This window comes from Phyllobates terribilis, unplaced genomic scaffold, assembly GCF_046119375.1.
Source record: "Phyllobates terribilis strain yellow unplaced genomic scaffold, ASM4611937v1 Scaffold_8__6_contigs__length_399053987, whole genome shotgun sequence".
Classification (NCBI taxonomy): Eukaryota; Metazoa; Chordata; class Amphibia; order Anura; family Dendrobatidae; genus Phyllobates; species Phyllobates terribilis.
In genome coordinates this window covers 177,112,570-177,132,382 of record NW_027362768.1, presented here as the reverse complement: position 1 = coordinate 177,132,382, position 19,813 = coordinate 177,112,570, and the positions used below count along the sequence as shown (strand labels likewise).

General features: G+C 45.8%; 1 protein-coding gene across 1 annotated transcript in view; it reads right to left on the bottom strand.

Annotated features, from left to right (window-relative positions):
- The window catches only part of PDE4B (phosphodiesterase 4B), a 570,792-nt gene extending 559,357 nt beyond the window's left edge, over positions 1-11,435 (bottom strand). The window contains exon 1 of the mRNA XM_073643831.1: positions 11,221-11,435. The gene's annotated coding sequence lies outside the window, so the exon portion shown is untranslated. The remainder of the gene's footprint in view (positions 1-11,220) is intronic.
- Positions 11,436-19,813: the final 8,378 nt, after the last annotated feature.

Sequence of the window (19,813 nt, the reverse complement as noted above, 5' to 3'; positions counted from 1 at the left end):
CCAGAGTGACTAAAGCAACATCAGTGAGTAAAAAACCCTGAAACTGCATCTCCTGACTCTGCCTCTCCTTCCTGCATCATCACAACCCCCATCATCCACACCTACTGCCCTGAGGCCATACCCCTCCCGTTGGGGGTTATACCATCACTGCTGCACATATTCCACCGGCCTCAGCGGACTGCTCTGCAGCGGCGGCTTCAAAGCCGCACTCAACAGGTGGCGTAGTCGACACTTAACAACATCTACTGCCATAGACTGCCACTTAGTTTGACACCCTGGGCACGGACCGGGTCACCGCCACAAGGACTACTACCCCCATACAGATCCGGCTCCGGGTATCCCCTTGAACATGGCCCAGGGGGTGCGTCAACTTTTGGCGTAGTCGGCAGGATAACGTGCCCGCAACCACCGGGTACTGCGTGCCTGAAGAAAAGTTCATATTTACCATAAAAAGAAGTCTCCCGCCAATTCCGGAGGGTCCCCGCCATCGGACGCCATCTCGGATCGGTTCCCGCCGTTTGCCCGCCATCTGCAGTCTTTTTCCCGCCATCCACAGAGTTTCCCGCCATTGGGAAGCGGTTCCCGCCATCTGAGAAGATTTCCCGCCTTGGCAGAGCGGACGCCATTATGGGCGTGCCAGAGGGTGGCAAGAGGCCACCTCCCATCGTGGGCCAGGACCAAGAATGGCGCCAAAAACGAAGACCGCCCCCACCAGCAGAGACTGTGATGCTTGAGATGTCCATCAGCGTGAGGGGACTGCCCCTGGGACTGACAATCACCAAGTTGCCCCGGGACCACCCTCAGTGTGGGCGGACCGAGAACAAACGAGAGAAGATGGGAGCAGCTTGGAGGAGTCTGGAGAAGTCGTACCCGGAGATGGAGGGGGAGGCAGGCAGCACCGACCCAGTGGTCAGGAGCCTGTTGCAAGCGACAACCCCAGAAGGCCTGGTGGAGATCCTGGCGCAGCTCCCCAGAGATCGGGAGCATGCACGGACCGCACTGGAGGGCTTGGCTCAGAGGATGGCCCGAGTGCAGCGAGACGTACTGGCCGCATGGAGCAGAGAGATGGCCCAGCAGGCTGGAGCCCGCCAGCGGAGCACGCCACCCGAGACGAGGAGTCAGACCGCCTCTGAGGATGGCGCAGGAGGAATCAAGGCCGGAGACGACGCCGAGGAAGGAGCTAAAGAAACGGAGGCAGGTAAAGGGGACGTCACTACCCCGAGCCGAGAAGCCGTGAGCCTGCCCCAGCTCCCCGTCGCAGAGCCCGAAATTTCCCCTGCCGTGCCCGTCGTTGCACCGTCACCGCTCCCGACTAGGCCTCAAACAGAAGCCGCGGCCGCGCTCCTCGTGACGTCACGCGCCTCAAATCAGAGTGCGACCAAACAGGAAGCGCCATCGACCTGGTCACAGGGCAGAGTACCCCCGGGCGCCGCAGTACCCACAGCGCCCTCTACCTCTGCCGAGCCACCGGCCTGGTCGCTGGGCCAAGTAACCCCGGGCGCCGCTGTCTTCACGGTGCCCTTCACCTTCAGGGTGCCCCAGGCCTGGTCGCAAGGCCTGGTGAACCCGGGCGCCGCTACCACCACCGCGCCCTCAACGTCCACAGCGCCACACCTGGGTGAAGACCTATTTGCCCAGCACACTTGCCCGGATGGGCAGCCCCCTGTGTGGCCACCGGAGTACCACCATCCCCGACTCCGGAAAGAAAGACCCCTGGATGAGCCCCTGATCCAGGCTCCGGCGCCCGCCAAGATCACCCCACTCTCGTTGGAGGAAGCGCAGTTTGCGTGGGACCCCACAGGAGAAGACCTCATCGGGTTCACCCAAGAGACCCGGGCGGCCGCAGCTGAGCGTGCGGAGTGCTGCCGGCAGCAGCTAGAGGTCTTTGACAGAGAAAGGAGAGAGAGGCGGGTCCGTGAGCAGCGGCTGCAAATAAAAAGTGCAGAGCAGAAAAGCCGGACCCGAAGGAACCCCCGTGCAGCCCACAGTCCCCGTGCCACCGGGACTGTAATTAAATTCCAGTTGCAGCACGGTTGGGGCTTCATTAGAGACCATCACACCCCCGGCGACGTCTTCGTGACCAGAAGAGATGTCGAGTCCCACCTACCGGAGGGACACAGAGGTCGTGACCTTTACCTGGGTGATGAGGTCACCTTTACCCGGCACCAGTGTGCCAAAGGACCCTATGCACTTCATGTACATAGCCTGACGGAAGAGGAGTTGCGGTGTGAGGAAGGTCAAGAGGACCCGGACGGGTCTGAAGCCTACCCTCAGGAAGGAGCAGGAGGGCATCGTCACCATTAAGAGGTGAACTGAAACTGTATATAGTTACCCGTAAGGGTATATGCCATGCTGCTTAATTAAAATGAGTTCCCTGTTGGGACAAGTGTGAACTGTTCCAGTGTGTCCCATCTCCCCACAGGCTGAGGACTGTGAACAGCCATTCCTTTTCCCCACTGGCCGAGGACTGAGAGCGGCCACCTCCCCTTGTATATAGTTGCGCTTTCTAAAGCCCCCCCTACCGGTTTTATAGGAAACTGTTGTTTTTTCTACCAGAGACTGTGGCACTTATCCGGTCACAAGTTGCACCGTGGCCGGAGGAACAAGAATGTTTACTATGAAAAGTTTTATATGAAAAGTTTTATGCTGATGATATATATAGTGTTTTATATGTTTATGATGTTTTTGAAAAAAATTTGTATGTTTGTGGATGTTTTTATTCTTTTACAGCCCGAGGACGTGCTGTGATTTACCAGGGGGGAATGTAGCACCCTGAGGATTCGGCTGCTACAGGGGTATTGCACCTCAACCCAGAGGTGTGGTATTCCACTCCAGGGTAAGGATGGAGTGTGGAAATGAGCTAGTAGGCTGCATGCACTACATATATCCCATTTCCGGGGGACAGAACTACGGTACTCCCACCAGTATATGTGCAGGTACGACAGCGTCTGTCCCTGGCTGGAGTGGGAGGGGGGTGGAACATCCCAGTAGTGTAGGGGCAGATAGGGGGAGCAGTCTGGGTAAAGCTAGGAGCTCATTGGGTGCTGGTCACCTGGGCTCACACATAGAGGGAGTATATAAGGTGGGCACCATCTTAGATCAGGGTGAGTTCAGCCTGAGGAGAAGCAGAGCAGAGGAGCTCAGCCAGGAGGGCTGACAGGGAGCTGTGGCTCCGGCTGGGCCCAGCTCCAGAACAGAGCCTGCTGAGAGAGAGAGAGAGAGAGAGGAGTAAGAAGGACCCAGAGAGGAAACAAGAAGAGAACCCCAAGATCCCAGAATAAGGACAGAAGGGTGAAGGGTTGGCGGACAAGGGTACCGGATCCCAAGCTGGCAGAGGCCAAAACAAACCTTAGCCAGGAACCGGAGGTCGTGGTCAGGATCTGCCGCGACCCTCACCAAATCCACTAGAAAGGCACACCAAGTATAGGGTCAGGGAGCCCAGAGGAGGCTTGACCACCAAGAGACCCGAGGGAGCCGGCCAAAAGTGGATCCCTGGTGGGAACGGCCAGGAGGAAGAGAGAGAGACAGGGAAGCTCAGGACCATGCTCCGGACTGCCTGGGGGTTAGCCGAGTCCAGGACCTGGTGGACGCAGCACGGCTCGGGTGGTCACTCAAGGCCAGAGTGACTAAAGCAACATCAGTGAGTAAAAAACCCTGAAACTGCATCTCCTGACTCTGCCTCTCCTTCCTGCATCATCACAACCCCCATCATCCACACCTACTGCCCTGAGGCCATACCCCTCCCGTTGGGGGTTATACCATCACTGCTGCACATATTCCACCGGCCTCAGCGGACTGCTCTGCAGCGGCGGCTTCAAAGCCGCACTCAACAGGTGGCGTAGTCGACACTTAACAACATCTACTGCCATAGACTGCCACTTAGTTTGACACCCTGGGCACGGACCGGGTCACCGCCACAAGGACTACTACCCCCATACAGATCCGGCACCGGGTATCCCCTTGAACATGGCCCAGGGGGTGCGTCAGAAGGACCTGCCGTCACATGACTGTGACGTCAGTGCAGGTCCTACAGATCTGCCCACGATCTATCGGCAAGCACAGGGAAGGAGTCTGGGGGCCGTCGGAAGGTGAATATAATCTTTATTTTTTATTTTATTCTTTTTTTACAGCTTTTAATGGTACCTGGGTCCGGAGGAGATTCTCCTCTCCGCCACACCCGGGTACCATCCGCACATTAGAACGCGCCAATTACGCAAGTACAGATGCAGTCTTGCGGAATTGGCGCGTTCTAATTCAAGTCAATAGTGGCGAAAACGCAGCACTTCCGCAAAATAATTGGTAGTGCTGTGTTTTTTCCCGCAATGATAATCTGCAGCGGAAATTTCCGCAGCATGTGCACAGCACATGTGGATTATCATTGGGGGACATGGCAGGCCTTCTTCCATGCGTTTTTCAAGCGTTTCGGCAGCGTTTTTGCCGCTGCGGAAACACTTAAAAAACGCATCATGGGCACACAGCCTAACATGGATCTTTCAGCCTGGGAAACAGCATGGAGTAACCGAGCTCTGGGGGTGTTTGAGACAATAGTGCAGCAGAGAGCAGACATGGTGACAGGTGACTCAGACTTTTAAACATTGTCCAGAGAATTAACTAATCTACATAAGTCCTTAACAAAAGTCTGATGGAATGTTAGGAGTTTGGAAGAATATTAAAGACTGGGACTAGTACCACGGGGATTGCGTGTACAGATTTTCCCAGTTTGGGAAGCTGAGGAATCTTTTCAAAAAACGTGGGAGCAAGGTCTGATGAAGTGCTCCACTATCATAATGGATATGTTGATTGAGCATGATCAGGTGCTCTTGAATAAGATCAAAGAGGATATTAGAGGTAGGGAGGAGAGATTAAAGAATTTTGATGAAAATACTTTGGTGGCACCATTTAAACAACGTGTTAAGATCACTATTGATCAATTTGAAAAGGATATAATAAATGGTAAAAAAAAATTCAAAGGGATGAAATAGATTTTGAAAGTGGGAAAACCTTCAGATGGAATCAAAGAGGAAATAAACGCTGGGGCATGGTCGAGACAAGGTCCCTAGCGGAAGGCAATATGCGACACGAATTATTCTCGAGCGATTTTTTTGTCATCAGATCCAAGCGACACCAAAGGGGCAGTCGGAGGACAAGAAAAAGCTGGAATTATAAAAGGGAAGAGAAACAGGGGATACAGAGTGTGATCCCCGTCATATAAGCGAGAAACCTGAAACAACAATAAATATTAGGTGAGAACATTGATGTCTTAATAGCTGATCAAAAGGATGACTTACAAATCAGTTTATCGGATTATGTTTTATCTGAGATTTAAACTACAGTGTTGAGACGGGGGTTCTCTTTTTCACCGATGAACCCCTTAAATAAATGTGAAGTCATTAAAGATCTGTATCTCTTTTTCCGACAATTGACCTTTTAACTCTTATACCATCAGCCATCCCTTATTGATGATTTGCCAGTGGATGAGAGACAGACGTTTCAGGATCTGCTAGATCTCCTACAAGAAAGTGATGATCCCAACCCACAGAAAAGATTCTTAGGTAGATTACCATCACAGACTACACCCCTGTTTTCAATGTTCCCAGTGGTGCAGATAGTTTTTGAAAATGTGAGTAGGGATATTAAAAATTTGCATATTGAAAAACACAAGCGGGACAACTTGAGCCATGGGGAGAGAAGAGCTTTAACCAAACTAAAGACAAATCAGGATTTTATTGTTAGAGAAGCCGATAAGGGGGGGCAACATAGTTCTGTGGCCCAATGCCCTCTATATTAAAGAGGCCAAGAGACTGTTATTGAACACTGTATGTTATTTAGAGCTGACCTCTGATCCTACATCCTTCTTTAAGAACAAATTGGATCTATTGATCTGTATGGCTGGACTTAACAATATTTTAAATAAAAAAGAGATGGATTTTCTCATCACGCCATATCCGGTAATACCTACGTTCTATTTGGTACCTAAGGTACATAAATCAAAGGTAGAGCCACCAGGAAGACCTATTGTCTCAGGGATAGGAGGGCTTTTCGAACACTCATGCATATACTTGGACTATTACTTGCAACCGTTGGCCACTGCTCTAAAATCTTATGTTAGGGATTACTCTCATCTCATCCAACAGCTAAAGGGTCTCACCATCTCGGAGGACACCATATTGGTGTCTTTAGATGTGGAATCCCTATATACCAGCATTTCACATGACTTGGGAATAAAAGCGGTCACACATTTTCTAGACCAATGCATGACAGGTGACCGTAAGCATGACTCCTTCATCCTAGAACTATTGAATTTTGTCATGGACAAAAATTAGTTTGTCTTTGATAGAGAATTTTACAGACAGCGGGGACGGCAATGGGTGCATTGTGTGCACCTTCGTACGCTAACCTTTATCTAGGGTGGTGGGAGGAACTGTGGGTTTATAAAAATCAGGCCTTTGAGAATTCGGTATCTACATGGTTCAGATTTATAGGCGATGTCTTTTTCCTTTGGAATGGTACTCAAAGTGATTGTGAAGCCTTTATTGGTGATCTGAATAAGAACGACTAGAATATCAAATTAACCTATAACCTTTCTAAAACAGAAATTAACTATTTAGATCTCAAATTATTAAGAACTGGAGATAAGATCGGTACCACCCTTTATAGAAAAACAACCGCGACTAATAACTTGTTGCACTTCAACAGCTTCCACCCAACACATCTGCGCCGGGGAATCCCGAAAGGGCAATTTCTCCGTCTGAAAAAAAATTGCACCACAATGGAGGAATTCCAATGCAGTCAGGTGATTTGACCCAACGCTTTATCAAGAGGAGCTATCCGCGAGGCATAATCTCCTGCGCTTATCAAGGCGCAAAAGGTAGGAACCGGGACGAGCTACTACAGACTAAATCACAAAGAACTACTAGACCATTGAGTTTAATTACCACGTTTAATAATCAGTGGCAGGACATCCGAGATATTTTGACAAAAAACTGGGGAATACTTTTGAGTGAACCCAAATTAGTTAAGCATATAGCATCAGCTCCGAGCATGGTGGCACGTAGAGCAAAAAATCTCAAAGATAGCCTATGCCGGAGCCACTATACGCGCCCCAAAACTAGAACTGCTGGGGGTGGTAAACTGTTTGGAACTTACCCTTGTGGTGGCTGCAATATCAGTCAGTATGTGGTAGCTAGGAAAGAGATATCGCTCTCTATTGATCCATATCAAATCCGATCTAGGTTCTATTTTAATTGCAGGACACGAAACGTAGTGTACGCCATCATTTGCAGATGCCCAAAGATTTATACTGGACAGGCAACACAAGAATTGAGGAAGAGGGTCCAGCAGCATCTTTCAAATATATCAACTGCAAAGCGTGACCGTGATAAGAACAAGGCAATTACAACAGTGGCTGCGCATTTTCTGGATTTCCATGGTGGGAGAGAATCGGGCCTACAGGTAATGGGATTAGAAGAAGTGCGAATGAATATCAGGGGAGGCAATATAACAAATGCTCTCCTAAGATACGAGTCCAAGTGGATATATAATCTACATAGCCTAGCTCCTCATGGACTTAATGGAGAATTGCAATTTACAGGTTTTTACAAACAGTTATAAAATCATTACCTGTAGCTCATTAACATCTTTTTCACTATAGGGGACAGTCAATACGAAGCTTTCTCCACTGGATGCCTGGTTAACTGCCGTGACAGGCATGGTTCCAAGTGGACCTATGGACACGACCTGCACCAACCATGAGAACATGGCTATGCTGCTATATCAGAAGTAACATTAACTTTGGCAGACCATTGTATAAAATGTGAAGAATCGGAAGGCTGCAATCAATCGAAAAGTGGGATCCATAGACTATTGGAAGAACTAAGCTGACTACTCCTATGCATAATTGTACAATAATGATGTTTAGGTGTGTATGACCTGATTATAGCGATTATAATACATTGGCCATAAGAGACACCCTTTAGATATTAATTATCTTGTTTCTTATGCAATGGGAGGATGTATACAGTGGATGGGTCTTTAGTCAGTGGGACGCATGCCATTGAGCTTTTTACTTGTGTTTTAGGTTTTCTGGATTTCTAGTGCAATTGTGGATATGAAATAAAATTTACATATTTATATTGACTTTAAAGTATTTTGGGTGATCACTGCAAATATAGTGTACCTCTTCCTCTTTGTTTGATAGGCAGCGGCAGCAGAGGTGAGGCAGAGCGGCTGGGGCAGGTGTGCGCGGCCATCTTCCTAGAGCTGTGATCTACAGGAAAATGGCCAACCGAGCCGGCGCATGCGCAGACCGGGAGCTCCAACTGCCATTTTCCTGTAGATCACAGCTCTAGAAAGATTACCGCGCACACTGGAAACCTGCAAAGGCCGCTCTGTTTTACCACAGCCCGGCACCAGCCCTGTACAGGCCCCTAGTCCGAGGCTCCAGCCACAGGCCCCGGCATCAGCCACAGGCCCCGGCCTCAGCCTCAGTCACAGGCCTCGGCATCAGCCACAGGCCCCAGCCTCAGCCACAGGCCTCGGCACAGGAACTGGCCAGGCACAGGCCCCAGTCAGGCACAGGCCCCGGCCAGGCACAGGCCCCGGCCAGGCACAGGCCCCGGACAGGCATAGGCTCCACAGCATCTCCTCACTTCTGCTGCAGCCTCCGGCTTCCTGAGGGACCTGCCTCCTATGACCCTCGCTCCACCGCCCCCCAGGTAAGATACCTATATACCATACCTATTCAGACTATAAGATGGACCCCCATCTTATAAAAATTATTTTTTTTCTATTTTCCACTCCAAAATTTGGGGTGCATCTTATGGTCCAGTGCGTCTTATAGTCCGAAAAATACGGTAACTACTATAATACTGCTCCTATGTACAAGAATATAGCTACTATATTACTGCTCCTTTGTACAAGAATATAACTACTATAATACTGCTCCTTTGTACAAGAATATAACTACTATAATACTGCTCCTTTGTACAAGAATATAACTACTATAATACTGCTCCTTTGTACAAGAATATAACTACTATAATACAAAGCCTATGTACAGGAATATAACTACTATAATACTGCCCCCTATGTACAAGAATATAACTACTATAATACGGCCCCTATGTACAAGAATATATTATAATACTGCTCCTGTGTAAAAGAATATAAATACTATAATATTGCCCCATATGTACAAGAATCTAATTACTACAATACTGCTACTATATACAAGACTATAACTATTATAATACTGCCTCTATGTACAAGAATATAACTACTATAATATATATACTCATTGAAAAAGCCTCCAGGCGAAACGTGCATTGGAGTTCTGGGGTGGCCTTGCATGCTATTGTTTTCCCATTTCTTCCCTGTCTTTTTGAATGTTATATACTATGCTTATTTGAGTATATATATATATATATATATATATATATATATATATATTGCAGCATGATTATATGTAAACTATCCACTTGAACTTATTTATTTGATTAATTTATTTAATGTTTTGTATGTTTATGCATTTTTTGCTGCTATACATTTGTGTCTACATATATTTATATTGTATTCATTCAGGGAAACCATTATTTATTTTACATACCCATTCCCCACATCCTTTTTCTGGGATTACGTCTTTCCCGTGTAAATTTCCTATTTTTCCCCCTGTTCTATTTTATCTCTATGTATTAATAAATAAACTATATATTTTATTGGATATCTTGAGTCTATTCACTTTTCTTCAAGGAGGATATACTATAATACTGCCCCTATGTACAAGAATATAACTACTATAATACTGCCCCTATGTATAAGAATATAACTACTATAATACTGCTCCCTATGTACAAGAATATAACTACTAATATAACTACTATAATAATGCCCCTATGTACAACAATATAACTACTATAATACTGCCCCTATGTACAAGAATATAACTACTATAATACTGCCCCCTATGTACAAGACTATAACTACTATAATACTGCTCCTATGTACAAGAATATAACTACTATAATACTGCCCCTATGTACAAGAATATAACTACTATAATACTGCCCCCTATGTACAAGAATATAACTACTATAATATTGCACCTATGTACAAGAATATAACTACTATAATACTGCCCCTATGTACAAGAATATAATTATAATACTGCTCCTATGTACAAGAATATAACTACTATAATACAGCTCTTTTCTGACATTACATAACTGAAGGAGAATTATTAGTTACTACATATATTACCACTCCAGTAATAAATAAGAACAACAGTGGATTTTGAGTGTAATGTTCTCCATTTTACAACAGGTATATCCTATGATATTGCACATCAGCTCCTCATATTTATTAAACTGTATGTAATTAGGCCAAATGTCACTTTGCTCTACCTGCACTTACTGAATAACCAGGCTGCGCTCATACCATAGCCATGTGGCATAAGTGCCACATACCAGGCAGGTATGTTGCACTTATATTATAAAATACAGTATTTTACTGTAGCATATAGGAAAGTTTTCACAGATGTTGTTTATGGTTGAATCAATTATTGTTGCGCAGTTTATCACCACTTCCAGGGTTATGATCATATTATATACACACTATAAGCAGCTTCTATAATTTGCATTGAAATATCAGATGGATTCGATTTTACCAATGGAAGACTGTAACTTCACTGACTCTTCTCAACTCTTAGTTATTAAACTGGTACAGCTATAGTGGTGGACTCAAGGAAACATGGTAGCATTCTCCAAGAACTGACTTATTTTAGAAACTATGGGTATCAAGGAAGGTAAATCATGACCCCTAATACATCAATGCATTAAATTGTAATTCTTATGTACAATATATGTATAATAACCATAGTAATAGGCATAATACTGACAACAATAACAAATGCAAGTAAAGGCAGAGCAATAACGTCCTCAATACAACAGAGTAATGCACCTTGACATTTGCTTTCATTGAAAGTTCTCTTAGGACAGTTGTGGCAGAAGCCTATTTATGTCACTAACCCCCACCCTCTCCCTAATTTGTGGTTTCAGCTCCACAAGCAGGGATCCTATGAAGTTTGCAGGAGTGCATGCATGGAGCAGTGATGGCTGATGCCTCCATGCTTATGTACAGATTCAGTGAGCTGAAATGAACATGAGCTCATTAAGAATGGATACAATGAAACATACAGAGTGATGTAACAGAAGACCCCAGACTCACCCATTCATAAAGAAGACCTTTTGCATTTGCTCATCCTGATCCCTCTGGTGTAAACAAACTGGCAGTATAGTGAGAGGTAGAGGAGGATTGTTCCTGATCCCCTATTGTCCTGTATCCAGAGTCAATGGCCTTGTACTGGAGAGTTTAAAGCCCCATTCATAAGACACAGGCTTCCTTCAGTCACACACCCGCAGATTCCAAACCCACCCCAAACCGCCACCATCCCCCCCCCCTTCCATCTGGATATTCAGTCACGGCGCTGTCAGGCAGCCTCTGTGCACAGCGCTTTGGGAATTGAAAGCCTTTCCCCGGCACCAAACAAAAGGATAGATTTCCTTAACTTGCACAATGGTGTCTGTCTTATTCTGATACCAGCTCTCCTTTATAAAGGGTACAATTATCTTTCCGGTATGATTCATGGAAATGCCAGGTGCGTAACCAGAGAGCACCGTCCTCCCCTAGATTTCCATAGGCTGCTTCATTAGGAGACATGGATGGTATAGAATACTACTGGAGTCACAGGAAGCCTTCCTGCAAGAATCATAAATCCTTGACTCGTCCTCATCTGACCAGATATTAAACGTTGGATCCAGCAAATTACCGAATATGTTATATCTGGTTGTGGGAAAGCCAAGTGGCAACTTATTAAGCCCACCCTTACTACTACCCAGCTTTCCCAAAGTCCAGAATGGCAAATTTGACTAGTTATATAGCTACATAGGAGATGAGGATGTTGCACTGTTGCTGTTATCTAGATTTTGTTTGTTTTTTGCATGATGTGCAGATTTATTATTATTTATTTATTATGCTATGCTTATATATCACCATCATATTCCGCAGCGCTGTACAGACCTCATCATCACTGTCCCCATTGGGCTCACAATCTACATTCCTTATCAGTATGTCTTTGGAGCGTGGGAGGAAACCCATGGAAACTCGGGGAGAACAAAAACTCCTTGCCGATGTCCTTGGTGGGACTTGAACCCAGGACCCCAGCGCTAGCAAAGAAACAATGCTAACCACTGAGCCACCGTGCCGTGCCCACCAAATTGAGCAGTAGCAGAGTTGAGTTTTCAGTGGCATACAGCATTCATTAATTTAATGAATATGAAATATATATATACACATACATACAGTACAGACCAAAAGTTTAGACACACCTTCTCATTTAAAGATTTTTCTGTATTTTATTGACTTTGCAAATTGTACATTCACACTGAAGGCATCAAAACTATGAATTAACACATGTGGAATTATATGCTTAACAAAAAAGTGTGAAACAACTGAAAATATGTCTTATATTCTAGGTTCTTCAAAGTAGCCACCTTTTGCTTTGATGACTGCTTTGCACACTCTTGGCATTTTCTTGATGAACTTCAAGAGGTAGTCACCGGAAATGGTCTTCCAACAATCTTGAAGGAGTTCCCAGAGATGCTTAGCACTTGTTGGCCCTTTTGCCTTCACTCTGCGGTCCAGCTCACCCCAAACCATCTCGATTGGGTTCAAGTTTGGTGACTGTGGAGGCCAGGTCATCTGGCGTAGCACCCCATCACTCTCCTTCTTGGTCAAATAGCCCTTACACAGCCTGGAGGTGTGTTTGGGGTCATAGTCCTGTTTAAAAATAAATGATGGTCCAACTAAATGCAAAACGGATGGAATAGCATGCCGCTGCAAGATGCTGTAGTAGCCATGCTGGTTCAGTATGCCTTCAATTTTGAATAAATCCCCAACAGTGTCACCAGCAAAGCACCCCCACACCATCACACCTTCTCCTCCATGCTTCACTGTGGAAACCAGGCATGTAGAGTCCATCCGTTGATCTTTTCTGCGTCACACAAAGACACGGTGGTTGGAACCAAAGATCTCAAATTTGGACTCATCAGAGCAAAGCACAGATTTCCACTGGTCTAATGTCCATTCCTTGTGTTCTTTAGCCCAAACAAGTCTCTTCTGCTTGTTGCCTGTCCTTAGCAATGGTTTCCTAGCAGCTATTTTACCATGAAGGCCTGCTGCACAAAGTCTCCTCTTGACAGTTGTTGAAGAGATGTGTCTGCTGCTAGAACTCTGTGTGGCATTGACCTGGTCTCTATTCTGAGCTGCTGTTAACCTGCGATTTCTGAGGCTGGTGACTCGGATCAACTTATCCTCAGAAGCAGAGGTGACTCTTGGTCTTCCTTTCCTGGGGCTGTCCTCATGTGAGCCAGTTTCTTTGCAGCGCTTGATGGTTTTTGCAACTGCACTTGGGGACACTTTCAAAGTTTTCCCAATTTTTCGGACTGACTGACCTTCATTTCTTAAAGTAATGATGGCCACTCGTTTTTCTTTACTTAGCTGCTTTTTTCTTGCCATAATACAAATTCCAACAGTCTATTGAGTAGGACTATCAGCTGTGTATCCACCAGATTTCAGCACAACACAACTGATGGTCCAACCCCATTTATAAGGCAAGAATTTCCACTTATTAAACCTGACAGGGCACACCTGTGAAGTGAAATCCATTTCCGGTGACTACCTCTTGAAGCTCATCAAGAGAATGCCAAGAGTGTGCAAAGCAGTCATCAAAGCAAAAGGTGGTTACTTTGAAGAACCTATAATATAAGACATATTTTCAGTTGTTTCACACTTTTTTTGTTAAGTATATAATTTCACATGTGTTAATTCATAGTTTTGATGCCTTCAGTGTGAATGTACAATTTTCATAGTCATGAAAATACAGAAAAATCTTTAAATAAGAAGGTGTGCCCAAACTTTTGGTCTGTACTGTACATACATACAGTACATACACACACACACACTGCTCAAAAAAAATAAAGGGAACACTCAAATAACACATCCTAGATCTGAATGAATGAAATATTCTCATTGAATACTTTGTTTTGTACAAAGTTGAATGTGCTGACAACAAAATCATACAAAACTCATCAATGGAAATCAAATTTATTAACCAATAGAGGCCTGGATTTGGAGTCACCCCCAAAATTAAAGTGGAAAAACACAATAAAGGCTGATCCAACTTTGATGTAATGTCCTTAAAACAAGTCAAAATGAGGCTCAGTATTGTGTGTGGCCTCCACGTGCCTGTATGACCTCCCTACAACGCCTGGGCATGCTCCTGATGAGGTTGCGGATGGTCTCCTGTGGGATCTCCTCCCAGACCTGGACTAAAGCATCCGCCAACTCCTGGATAGTCTGTGGTGCAACGTGACGTTGGTGGATGGAGCGAGACATGATGTCCCAGATGTGCTCAATCGGATTCAGGTCTGGGGAACGGACGGGCCAGTCCATAGCTTCAATGCCTTCATCTTGCATGAACTGCTGACACACTCCAGCCACATGAGGTCTGGCATTGTCCTGCATTAGGAGGAACCCAGGGCCAACCGCACCAGCATATGGTCTCACAAGGGGTCTGAGGATCTCATATCGGTACCTAATAGCAGTCAGGCTACCTCTGGCAAGCATATGGAGGGCTGTGCGGCCCTCCAAAGAAATGCCACCCCACACCATTACTGACCCACTGCCAAACCGGTCATGCTGAAGGATGTTGCAGGCAGCAGATCGCTCTCCACGGCGTCTCCAGACTCTGTCACGTCTGTCACATGTGCTCAGTGTGAACCTGCTTTCATCTGTGAAGAGCACAGGGCGCCAGTGGTGACTTTGCCAATCCTGGTGTTCTGTGGCAAATGCCAAGAATCCTGCACAGTGTTGGGCTGTGAGCACATCCCCCATCTGTAGACGTCGGGCCCTCATACCATCCTCATGGAGTCGGTTTCTAACCATTTGTGCAGACACATGCACATTTGTGGCCTGCTGGAGGTCATTTCGCAGGGCTCTGGCAGTTCTCCTCCTGTTCCTCCTTGCACAAAGGAGGAGGTAGCAGTCCTGCTGCTGGGTTGTTGCCCTCCTATGGCCCCCTCCACATCTCCTGGTATCTGCTCCATGAGCTCTGGACACTGTGCTGACAGACACAGCAAACCTTCTTGCCACAGCTCGCACTGATGTGCCATCCTGGATGAACTGCACTACCTGAGCAACTTCTGTGGGTTGTACTGTAGACACCGCTTCTTGTTACTGTACCTCTAGGGGTGAGAGCAATGGCAAAATGAAAAAGTGACCAAAACAACAGCCAAAAAGGATGAGAACAGAGAAATGGTCTGTGGTCACCACCTGCAGAACCGCTCCTTTATAGGGGGTATCGTGCTAATTGCCTATCATTTCTACCAGTTGTCTGTTCATTTGCACAACAGCAGGGGAAATTCAATCAGTGTTGCTTCATAACTGGACAGGTAGATTTCACAGAAGTATTATTGACTTGGAGTTACATTGTGTTGTTTAAGTGTTCCTTTTATTTTTTTGAGCAATGTATATAAATATATATATATATATATATATATATACATATATATATATATATATATATATATATATATATAATAGATAGATAGATAGATATAATAGATATATATATATATATTAGTATAGTTATTACTTGATATAGCATATGTATCCCCTGGAGAGTTTGAGCCTATTCCAATTTGATCGTATTCCCATTTTAAAGGGAATTTTTCAGTAGGATCAACCCTCCTAAACCATCTATATAGGCATAGAGAATGTAATAAAATGATGCCTTGATATTAGCAATCCAATGTCCTATTCCCAAGAAATCCACGTTTTTTTTTAAATTTGTAAATGAGCTGATAAGATCTGTAGGCAGGACATAGATCTCCCTGAGAATCTGCCTCCAGAGCTTATTTTAAATAAAAGGGAATGTTACCAGTGTGAGACATGTAATGCCTGACAGTCATCTCTCCTGATCTACATATCTAACACTGGTAACATCTCCTTTCATTTACAATAAACTCTGGAGGCAGCTTCAGGCCCATAGATGTTAACAGCTCATTTACATACTAAGAAAACATGTATTTCTTGTGATTAAGACATCGGATCGCAGATATCAAGGTATCATTTTAATCATCTTTCAATGGCCCATATAGATGGCTTAGGAGGGTTGGTCCTAATGACAGATTCCCTTTAATGGGTGGTAAGAAGCTGCACAGGAAGCTACTGAAATGTTAGTAAACAAAAAAAAAATGCACCTGAGTGATAAAAATGAGACACCAAGGTTACTTACCGGTAGCCGGTTTTTCCTTAGCCCATGACAGCACACCTTGAGAGGGATCCGCCCCACCAAGGACAGGAAACCGTCTGAAATAAAAGGGCGGTGCCTCTCCCTCGCTTCAGTTGGATTACAGAGCATTGAGAGGACCTCCAGAAAAGGTTAGACACATAACCAACACCTACAATATATATATATAATCACCCAAAACGTAAAGTGCTTCACCAGGGCGTGAGAAAGACAGGGGGGGGGGGACTACGGGTGCTGTCATGGGCTCAGGAAAAACCGGCTACCGATAAGTAACCTTGATATTTTCCCCTCACCCATGACAGCACACCTTGAGAGAATTTTGGAGAATATGAGCACCCTAGGGAGGGACCACCGCCTGAAGTACCCTTCTCCCAAAGGTAAGGTCAGAGGAGGATAGATCCAACCGATAGTGCTTGTAGAAGGTGGAAGGTGCAGACCAAGTAGCAGCTTTACATATCTGGTCAATTGAGACGTCTGCTCTCTCTGCCCAGGAGGTCGCTACAGCTCTGGTGGAATGAGCTTTAATACCATCCGGTGCCGGAACACCCGTAGATATGTAAGCTAGACAAATGGCCTCCCTAAGCCACCTAGAAATAGTTCCCTTTGATACCAGTGACCTTTCCTACTCCCCTGAAAGGCCAGAAACAAGGACTTGTCCTTCCTCCACTGACTAGTCATGTCTATGTACTGTAGTAACGCCCTTCTAACATCTAGATTGTGGAATCTAACCTCCCAGGGTTTTTTTGGGTTACTGCAGAATGAGGGAAGCACAATCTCTTGTTTACAGTGGAATCGGGAAACTACTTTCGGAAGGTATGCCGGATCTGTACGTAGGACGACCCGGTCATCATGAATTTGGGTGTATGGGGGATCAACAGAAAGGGCCTGCAGGTCACTCACCCTACGGGCCGACGTTAGGGCCACTAGGAGAATGGTTTTGAGGGTGAGGAACTTTGGAGAGATAACCTGCAGGGGTTCAAATGGGTCGCCAGAGAGTGCGTTTAAAACCAAATTCAGGTCCCAGAGAGGAACTCTGAGAGCCCAAACTGGTTTAGCTCTGGAACAGGATTTAATGAATCTAGAGACCCACCTGTTCCCCGCCAGGTTGTAATTATAGAGCGCCCCTAGGGTGAACACCTGAACTTTAAGTAGCTAACCCAAGGTCACGTCCCTTCTGTAAAAATTCTGGGACATCTTTAATTAGAGGTTTATCCGACAATGGGGAGTCTATAAAATCTAGGAATTTTCCCCAGATTCTGGAATAAATCTTAGTTGTTATGGGCTTCTTACTACCCAATAGGGTGGAAACTAGGCCTGGTGAAAACCCCCTATTGCTCAGTAACAACCTCTCAAATTCCAAGCCGCCAGATGGAAACCTTCGGCTTGTGCATGGAACATCGGCCCCTGGATGAGAAGGTCCGGCCTGTCCGGCAGGACCCAGGGATCCGAGATCGACATTATGCAAAGCAGGGAGAACCAGGGTCTTTTTGGCCAAAAGGGGGCTATCAGAATTATCCTCGCCCCCCTCCTCCCGAATTTTCCTCACAACTGCTGGGATCATTACTATCGGTGGAAACGCGTAGGCCTTCCTGAACTTCCAGGGTATCTGGAGAGCGTCTACAGCATAGGGATTCTCTGTTGGATTTAGTGAACAGAATCTCTCCACCTTCCTGTTCGCCCTGGTGGCGAACAAATCTATGTCCGGTGACCCCCATAGTTGGATAATCTGTTGGAAGACTATCGGGTTTAGAGCCCACTCTCCTTGTCTTAAAGTGTGGCGACTGAGGAAATCTGCCCTTGAATTTTCTACCCCCCCGGATGTAAAGAGCACTGAGGGATGGGAGATGCTGTTCTGCTAGTTGCAGGATTCTGTTTGCCACTACTATAAGGGAGCGTGATCTTGTTCCTCCCTGGTGATTTATATAAGCTACTGTCGTCCGATTGTCGGACCTGATCTGGATATAGCGACCCTGTATGTGGGGAAGGAAGCCTATCAGGGATTTCTCCACTGCCAAAAGCTCTTTTAGGTTCGATAATGTCTCTATTTCGTGACGTAGCCAGAGCCCCTGAACCGAGAGATCTGCTAGATGACCCCCCCAGCCGGAGCCACTTGCATCTGTTGTAATTGTATGGTCGATTGGTCTGGACCACTGCAAGCCTGAGGTCAGATTCTCCCTGTTTGTCCACCAGGAGAGGGAGTCTACTGTCTCCAAAGAAAGAGATAGTCTTTTTTCTAAATATCCGTTGAAGGATTTTTGCGCTGACAGGACCTCCCACTGAAGAAGCTTCATATAACTTTGGGCCCATTTGACTGCCAGGAGACAGGAAGTCATGGAGCCTAGTAGGGACATTGCTCCTCTCAGGGACATCACTGGAGACTTTATGGCCCTTGAGACCAGGCTGATTATTTTGCAAACCTTGTCTTCCGGGAGGAAGCAGGATTGGTGTTGGGAATTTAGGGTCAAGCCCAGAGAGATCTGAGTCTTTGAGGGGGATAGTTTTGATTTTTGAATATTTATCAACCATCCTAGGTGATGTAAGGCTGTCCTGACCTCTAAAAGTTGAGAGGAACAGTGGTCCTATCAGAAAGTCGTCCAAGTAGGGAACAATGACCACGTTTTTGATTCGGAGAAAAGCTGTCACCTCCGCTATAACCTTTGTAAACATTCTCGGTGCTATCGAGAGTCCAAAAGGTAGGGCAGTAAATTGGAAATGTCTCAATTCCCCTTGGATGAATAGGGCTACCCTTAGGTACTTCTGGTAGTCTGGGTGGATTGGGACGTGATAGTAGGCATCTTTTAGGTCGATAACTGCCATGAATCAATTGTGGTGTAGGAGTTTTACTGCCGAGTTCACTGATTCCATCTTGAAGGTCTGGTTCTCTATCAGCTGATTTAGACTTTTGAGGTTGATAATGGTTCTTAAGGACCCATTTGTTTTTTTATCACGAATAGGGGGGAATAAAATCCCCGTCCCCATTGTGAATTTGGAACTTCGTGAAAGACCTGCTTATTGACTAAATCTAGCACTTCCAACTCTAGGGCTATCTGCTCCTCCCTGGACTTCCTCCTGGAGGTGATCATGAAGGTTCGGTGAGGGACTTGACTGAAGCGTATCTTTAGGCCATTCTTTATGATACTCAACACCCAGGGACTTGAAGTAATGGCTTCCCAAGCTGGGATAAAATGGGAAAGCCTTCCGCCAACCTCTAGCCTCGTGTCATTGGGGAGATTTTTTGGTACTGGAGGATGGCCCCCCAAACATGCTCCCATCTTTTCCTTTCTCCCGGAGGGCGACCCCGGTTAAATCTTTTCCTCCGAAAGTAGGACCTTTTTGTGTCCCCCGTGAACCCTGGGAAACCTCTCTTCCTGTCGCCAGCCTTCTCCAAAAGCTCGTCCAGTTTTTGGCCAAACAAGAGTTTACCATCAGAAGGAAGGGAACATAGTTTAT